We start from the raw sequence: 8,084 nt of genomic DNA on the forward strand, positions 1-8,084 counted from the left end.
ACTATTTTTGCGTTCATGTACTTACAATGTATTTTTGTTTGAATTAGTAATTGTTTTAGACATGTGTATTGATAATGAACATACAAGTATCATATTTTTTATAACGTATAATTTCTTTTTAAAATGTTCCATAAAAGAGGGTCTGATTGAGGTTAACGGAATACAGAATAATGGGCAAAAATTGCAGAATAAAAGGCAAAAAAAAAAAAAAAAAAAAGAAAAAAAAAAGAAAAAGAGCATAATGAGGTGCCTAAATATAAAGAATAAAGAATATCGGAAATACAAAATAAAAATTAATGATAATTATCCAGATAAAAAGAATCTATCAATACGAAACACAAATGAATCGTGCATAATCAACACGAAGAACGTTGGAAATAATTAGCATGATAACTTGACGTTATGTAATAAAAATAACGACGTCACGAATTTTGATGGGTTTTTTGCCAAAATGTTGAGTTTGCGTCGCTTCTACAGGGAAAACGAAGTCGGTGACCATATATTTTTTTTTAACATCATCTAATTCGTTAGACAAAGAGGAAGAAAATGTTAATTTAAAAAAAATTCTATGGAGCGGTTTACGTGATTTATACCGGAAACAGAAAATTGTAGAAGAAAAATACAGATTCCCCCTATATATTCAATGTAATTTAGTACCCTCTCGGACCATTTTAAATGATTTTTCTCGAAAACGAAGTCGGTGACATATACTTTTTTTTACATTTTCTGATGTATATTTTCAATATCTAATCGACTTCTAAATTAAAAAAAAAAAATCTATGGACTCCGACTAGTTCATTTACTGATCCTTGACCTTAAAACAAAATATTAGAAAAATAACACTGAAAATAAAACATTGCTCTAAAGGTCATAAATGTTAAAGGACTAGATAAATGCTTAATTCATAAATGTAACAACTAATTACGAAAAATTATAAAAAGCAAAGAACAACTAATGACAACCCCTACTGAAATCAAATTGTCGTCCCCTAAGGCTAAGCTCAAATCCTTCAGTTGAGTTTTTATACGACCGGTCGAATATTGGTATGACGTTGGCGTCGTCGTCGTCGTCGTCCGAAGACATTGGTTTTCGCACTATAACTTTACTTTAAGTCAATAGAAATCTATGAAATTTAAACATAAGGTTTATGACCACAAAATGAAGGTTGGGATTGATTTTGGAAGTTTTGGTCCCAACAGTTTAGGTATTAGGGGCCAAAAAAAGGACCCAAATAAGCATTTTTCTTGGTTTTCGCACAATTATAACTTAAGTATAAGTAAATAGAAATCTATGAAATTTATACACAAGGTTTATGAACACAAAAGGAAAGTTGGGATTGATTTTGGGAGTTTTGGTCCCAACAGTTTAGGAATTAGGGGCAAAAAAGGTGCCCAATTAAGCATTTTTCTTGGTTTTTCGCACCATACATTGTAACTTTAGTATAAGTAAATAGAAATCTATGAAATTTAAACACAAGGTTTATGACCATAAAAGGAAGGTTGGGATTGATTTTGGGAGTTTTGGTCCCAACAGTTTAGGAATTAGGGGCCCAAAGGGTCCAAAATTAAACTTTGTTTGATATCAACAAAATTTGAATCCATGGGGTTCTTTGATATGCTGAATCTAAACATGTCTTTAGATTTTTGATTATAGGCCCAGTTTTCAAGTTGGTCCTAATCGGGGTCCAAGTTTAATTTCAACAAAAAATGAATATATGGGGTTCTTTGATATAATCTGAATCTAACCATGTATTTAGATTTTTGATATTTGGGCCCAGTTATCAAATTGGTCCACATTGACGTCTAAAGGGTCCAAAATTAAACTTTGTTTGATTTTAACAAAAATTGAATTCTTGGGGTTCTTTGATATAAATGCTGAATTTAACCATGTATTTAGATTTTGGATATTGGACCATAATAGGTAAATGTCCAATTTAAAATTTTTTAAGTTTTTAAGTTTAAGTTCTTAGACCACATTCATTCTGTGTCAGAAACCTATGTTGTTTCAACTATTTAACCACAATCCAAATTCAGAGCTGTATCAAGCTTAAATGATGTGTCCATACTTGCCCCAACTGTTCAGGGTTCGAACTCTGCGGTCGTATAAAGCTACGCCTTGCGGAACATCTACTTTTATGATATTTGTTAAATTCTTTTTATTTTTCTGGAGCGTCTACATGGTCTAATAGGCTAGTTTACATCATTGTACTTGATGGTAATGGTTATACTCATTGTTGAAAACTGAACGATGACCTGGTTAATTAAAGAATAAGAAGATGTGATATGATTGTCACCAGTCTACTTTCCATTGGGTTAAACTTATTATTTACATTATCTTTTGATCTTTGATTGACAATTTTATGACATATTATCATTATCTTTTAAAATGACTGATATCCTGGCAGGATGAAAATGAAAAATCAGCAAAACAAAATACAGGAATTGACTGTGACCAAAATAACTTTTCGTGAGACCTGGCCACAAAAAAAAAAAAGAGTAGCAACAGATGTAAAGTTGAATAAATGGGAAAATCTCCTACACCAGAATGTCACATTATACCGTGAATAAGTTTTAATTTTCAAACAACAATTCGGTACCAATCGTTGAAGACCGTACAATGACCTATATAATTGACCACTGGTGGATAGCGGATAGTTGTCTCATTATTCTAATACATGTATTAATATAGACATTATCTGCATTTAATTGTTAAATTTTATTGCTAATTTGTAATTTCAGATTTAATGCATCCATGACATCACAACGGAAATAAATCATGAGGCAACTAAAGTCATCAGTCCTGATTCTATTGGTGGTAGCAGTCGCTTTATTCTTAATGGCATACACCCTTTTGTTTGACGACAAAAGCTACCGTAATTCAGTTCAAAATGTGGTAAATTTTGACAACGTGGAAGGAAACAGTCCATTTAAATCAGACAAAAATTCCATAATTAAACCAACATTCAACTCATCCATGCCTTTTGGACAAGAAATTGCTGATGTTCTAGATGTGGCGAGACAAATGAATGCCAAACCTTTACTGGTTACCTTGATTAATGGAGCTTACCTACAGTTTGCTTTGAGTTGGTTATGTAACACAGAACACATGGGAATTCACAAACAGGTATGAATCAACTTGGTTTGAATTTTGGTTGATAGTTTTCTCATTGGCAATCACAACGTATCTCCTTATTATCATGATTATTATGATGAATAACAAAAGAGATATGTATGATTGTTAGAGATAGATATAAGAAGATGTGGTAACTTTGATATCCATATACAGTTTTCTTTGGAGTGCCAATGAGACAACTCTCCATCCAAGTCACATTTTATAAAAGTAAACCATTAAAGGTCAAACGTATAGGTCAAACAAGTCAAAGTACGGTCTTCAATACGGAGCCTTGGCTCACACTGAACAGCAAGCTATAAAGGGCCTGGGCCCCAAAAATGACTAGTGTAAAACGAACTTTCAAACGGGAAAATCAACGGTCTAATTAATATACATGTATAACAATACAAATAAAGTAATATAATTCCACTGGCACTGTGCCGTTTACATTGAGTCTAATGACAAAAAAAAAAAAAAAAAAAAAAAAAAAAACGAAATCTAAGCAGAAGGGGTTGAGGAAATGTTCTCAATACAAAAATTAGATGAGGTATGATTTCCAAAGAAACAACAATCCACCTGAGTTTAAATGAAGTTGATATAAAATGCTATCAGCCAAAGTAGGCCCTTCAACCATTAGAAACAATACATTATATATTCGTCTTTAAAAAGCCCCTTCATGAAAATTGTTAAACAATACAAACGAGAAAACCAACGGCCTAATTCATAAGACAACTACCGAAAACGATAATGACGAACGACGACCACTATAAATTACCAGGCTCCTCACTTGGAACAGGCACTTCAACGATATAATCTAGAAATATGAAACTTTCTTGAATAGAACGTGAAAATAACAATGGCTTAATCCAAGTTATTATCTCGTCAGCAGTATACGATGATTATCATACAGAGCAAAGTCAGTAACCACTTCTGTTGAAATGATACCAAAGAATGACACAAATCATCACAGTTTGGAGAAAAAATATAAATATTAATAAAAACCACTGTATAACATGTATAATAAGTAGTCTACAAAAAATGTTTTTCAATGACAAATTGATTCGGAGTAAAATCTTCTATAATACGTCAATACGATCACGGCTGTCGTCTCATTACCTTTGTGAAACATAATGAAAAATCAAAAGCAAATGATCTCATTTCAAATCGATATCTAATTTTGATTTTATACTATTGTAGCAATCCTATTCCTATCTTGGATAAGGGAGCTACCATTTGATTTTTATGGGGGGGGGGGGGGGGGGGGGGGGGCTAGGATGAAAAATTTTGTCCTGCATTTTTTTTAGTTGTAATCTCTGTCCTGCCTTTTTTTGGAAAGATTAGAACTTGTTCTAAATCTTTACTTAGGCACTAGCCTCCCTAACAACAGGACAGGTTAGCTACTGTTACTAAATGTATTCGCACTGAAATATAGTTCCCTATGGTTCTGATGTATGTGCACATAATACAAATATAAACTGAAAAAAACTGGGTATATTTTTAATTAGTTTGTCCTGACTTTTTTTCATAAATTGTCATCCTGCCTTTTTTTTTTTTTGCAAAGTGTCTCATCCTGCCTTTTTTTTTACTCAGAACTCCTGTCCTGCCTATTTTTTTTCAAATTTCATCCTAGCCCCCCCCCCCCCATAAAAATCAAATGGTAGCTCCCTAAGAAACTAATTATATGTTCTTAGATTTTACTGACAGTACTCTCAAAACTATTAACATATATAATTAATTTAAGACTCAACCGTAACTGGATACCTAATTAGAGAGCACGGGAACCGTTTTAAATATAAATATATATCTATATTTTCGCTGTTATTTTCGAACACTTGAAAATAAGACAATAACACCTCAAATATACGGCTTATTCTGCCTAATAACAATTTTTACTCCAGACGCTCGTCTTGTCTACAAAAGACTCACCAGTGACGCTCGTCTTGTCTACAAAAGCCTCACCAGTGACGCTCGTCTTGTCTACAAAAGACTCACCAGTGACGCTCGAATAGATAAAAGTTATAAGGTCAAATTAAGAACGAAGTTGACAGCAAATTGTAAAAGATTTTACCAAATAAAGCTAAGATTATCTTTTCCTGGTTGAGAAAATCCTTAATATTTCGGACAATTCTAAGGTTTGTAAACATGTAATTTATTGATATTTTCATATCAATAAATTAATAAAAGTCAAGCTTCTTTTGAAACATTTTTAGTTTGTAATTTGATTCGACTGTCATACAAGTGAGAGGTTTAGCTAGCTTTAAAACTAGGTTTTATCCACCATTTTCTACAAGCGAAAATGCCTGTACCAAGTAAGGAATATGACAGTTGTTTTCCATTCGTTTGATGTGTTTGAGCTTTTGATATTGCCATTTGATAAGGGACTTTCCGTTTTGAATTTTCCTCGGAGTATTTTTGCGATTTTTTTTTGTAAGACTAATGTGTTAATTCGACAATGATAATTTCTGAATATTCAGTAACCACAAATTTTCATTGCCTAAATGACATGTAGTGGTCATGATAAGGTCATCACTAAAAATGAGTCGAACTTGGTTATGATTTTAAAAAGGGTAACCTGTGACATTGTGTGAGCGAAAAGGTAAAAATACTGAACTCCGAGGAAAATTCAGAAAGAAATTTCCCTACTCAAATTGAAAAATCAAAAGCCCAAACACATGGAACGAATGGATAACAACTGTCATATTCCAGACTTGGTACAAGCATTTTCCTAGATTGAACCGGATTTTATAGCTAGCCAAACATTTCACCTGTGTGACAGTCGCATCAAAATCCATACTGGCTATTTTGACCTCTTGTTTGCGAGAACATGTGCCATTGTGATAAAAAGAAGTCAATTAAAGCACATACATTGTTTTTATTTTGCATTTTAGTAATATTATGTGCATTTAAATCCTAATTTTAGGTGTTGATTATCAGTACAGACTTGGACACTAAAGATACGATAAAGAGGCAATGGCCGGATATAAATGTAGTAGCTATTTCCGGTATGCCATTAAATGGCGACCAATCATATAGCCATGCAGGATACGTTAGATTAACTAACTTTCGAGCACATGTATTGTTAGAATTATTGTTAATCAATCAAGAAGTATTTTTATTTGAGGTGGACGCTTTGTGGATAAAAAATCCAGTTCCGGTATTATCTGGTACCAAAAACGCCGATATTCTCGCAAATCCCGTGTCCGAGAGACCAGGTTTAACAGCTATTGGTTTTCTATATTTATTCCCAACAAACCCTACGATTCTAACATGGAAAGAATTGAACAGAAGGTTATATGAGTTGGATAAGAGAATTAAATCTCTACCCGCGGGAAAACTAATTTCGGAAGGAGACAATGACCAGATATATGTGTCAGGAATAATTAACAAACGGCTTGGAGGATTGAAAAAGAAAGAGTTGCCGTTAGCAGATTATCCAGACGGGAAATGGTATGTTATGTCAGAAGCGAAACGGAAGGCATCACGACCGTATGTAATCAACAATAACTGGGTCATTGGGAATAAAATTAAAATATTACGCGCCAAAGAGTGGGGACATTGGTTTTTAAGTGATGATGGTAATTGTAACATTGCAAATATCCAACGAATTACAGAAGACTTCTGGCATCCTCTAGAGAAAATCTGATTCTCGCAAATATTGCTGCATAGCGGAGTTCTAACCAAAGGCAAAGAACGACCATGATATTAGATTAATATGTGCGCACGAAACTACGCACTGTCGGAAACAGTGCCGTTTAATATTAATGATACATCGAAATAGAAGCTGTTATGCGACAAAGATTGTACAACATAAAAGCTGAGCTTATTGACATATCATTTCAATGTCAAACACTGTCAGATTTCTTCTACATAGGTACATGGGTACACAAGTAATTATAGTTTAATGAAGTAGTAACTGTTTTTTTAAGTTCGTTATTTTATTTTAGATGTTTAGTTCGTTTTGTTAATCACGCTAATGATGAGATTGTAAGTTTGTTTTATTTTCAATTAAGATTTTTAGTATAAACCTAGATGTTAATTTATGACAATGCAATATTCATGTAGTTTGATTTTCCTCCAATACAGATTGGTCTAATCATATCATTACCACACATCGACAATTATATATGCATGCCCTCAGATTGCCTTTTTTTACATACACACATTTATATGATATTATTTTGACTGGCACGATATACTTTGTTTTCATGTCATGTTAACGTTATCTTGTATTCATTTAGGATTTAATTATTTTGTTATATTTTTTTAAAACGCTATTTTAACCTGCATGTGCAGTTTTTGGTTATTATTTGTATTCAGTTTGAATATGTGCATATAATATTATTGTGTTATACACATGTATACATGCACCTTTACACAACTATTATGCCGTTGGTATGTGAACAATATTGTATGACGTATAACGTCTTTGTACCATATCCAGTTGCAATGGGTTTTATACCAACAATTGCAATTGTTTTGTTGAACTTTATATGTATTATATGAACAATAAAACAAATATACGAAACAACGAACTCTTACTTATTTTTTATTGAGGAAGTTCCTGCGTAAATTCTAGAGCCTCCCGAAAAAGTTAACCTTGCAATTTTGTTTAGATGCATTTTTGCATAAATTTTCAATTTTGATATCAATTTAAATTGGTTAACACACACATTGTTGATTATGAACCATAATATGATACTTTACATAATGTAGTATAAAATACATGTTCAACTCCGTGCTATAGTTCTTCCTTTATTATGATATCGCCGACTGTGGCTTAGCACAGGATGTGTACCCGCCATAATCAAAACTATGGCGCCAGCGCCAGCAGCAGTATCCGTATCTATAGCATTATTATTTTCATTTCCGGAGTATTTTCACTTCCTTCATTGATCACTGTGGGTTATTGAGTATCGCCATCTTTTCTATATAATCTGTGATCGTCTTTTAAGTTATAGGCCAAATAAAACATT

The 8,084-nt window shown here is 32.8% G+C and overlaps 1 long non-coding RNA gene across 4 annotated transcripts in view; it reads left to right on the plus strand.

Annotated features, from left to right (window-relative positions):
- LOC143052610 (uncharacterized) overlaps positions 1-7,639 on the plus strand; it is a 21,449-nt gene extending 13,810 nt beyond the window's left edge. For all 4 annotated transcript variants that reach the window (XR_012971174.1, XR_012971173.1, XR_012971175.1 and 1 more), the window contains 2 exons: positions 2,739-3,123; positions 6,032-7,639. This is a non-coding gene — a long non-coding RNA (uncharacterized LOC143052610). The remainder of the gene's footprint in view (positions 1-2,738; positions 3,124-6,031) is intronic.
- The last annotated feature ends 445 nt before the right edge of the window (positions 7,640-8,084 follow it).

This window comes from Mytilus galloprovincialis, chromosome 11 (genome assembly GCF_965363235.1).
Source record: "Mytilus galloprovincialis chromosome 11, xbMytGall1.hap1.1, whole genome shotgun sequence".
NCBI lineage: Eukaryota > Metazoa > Mollusca > Bivalvia > Mytilida > Mytilidae > Mytilus > Mytilus galloprovincialis.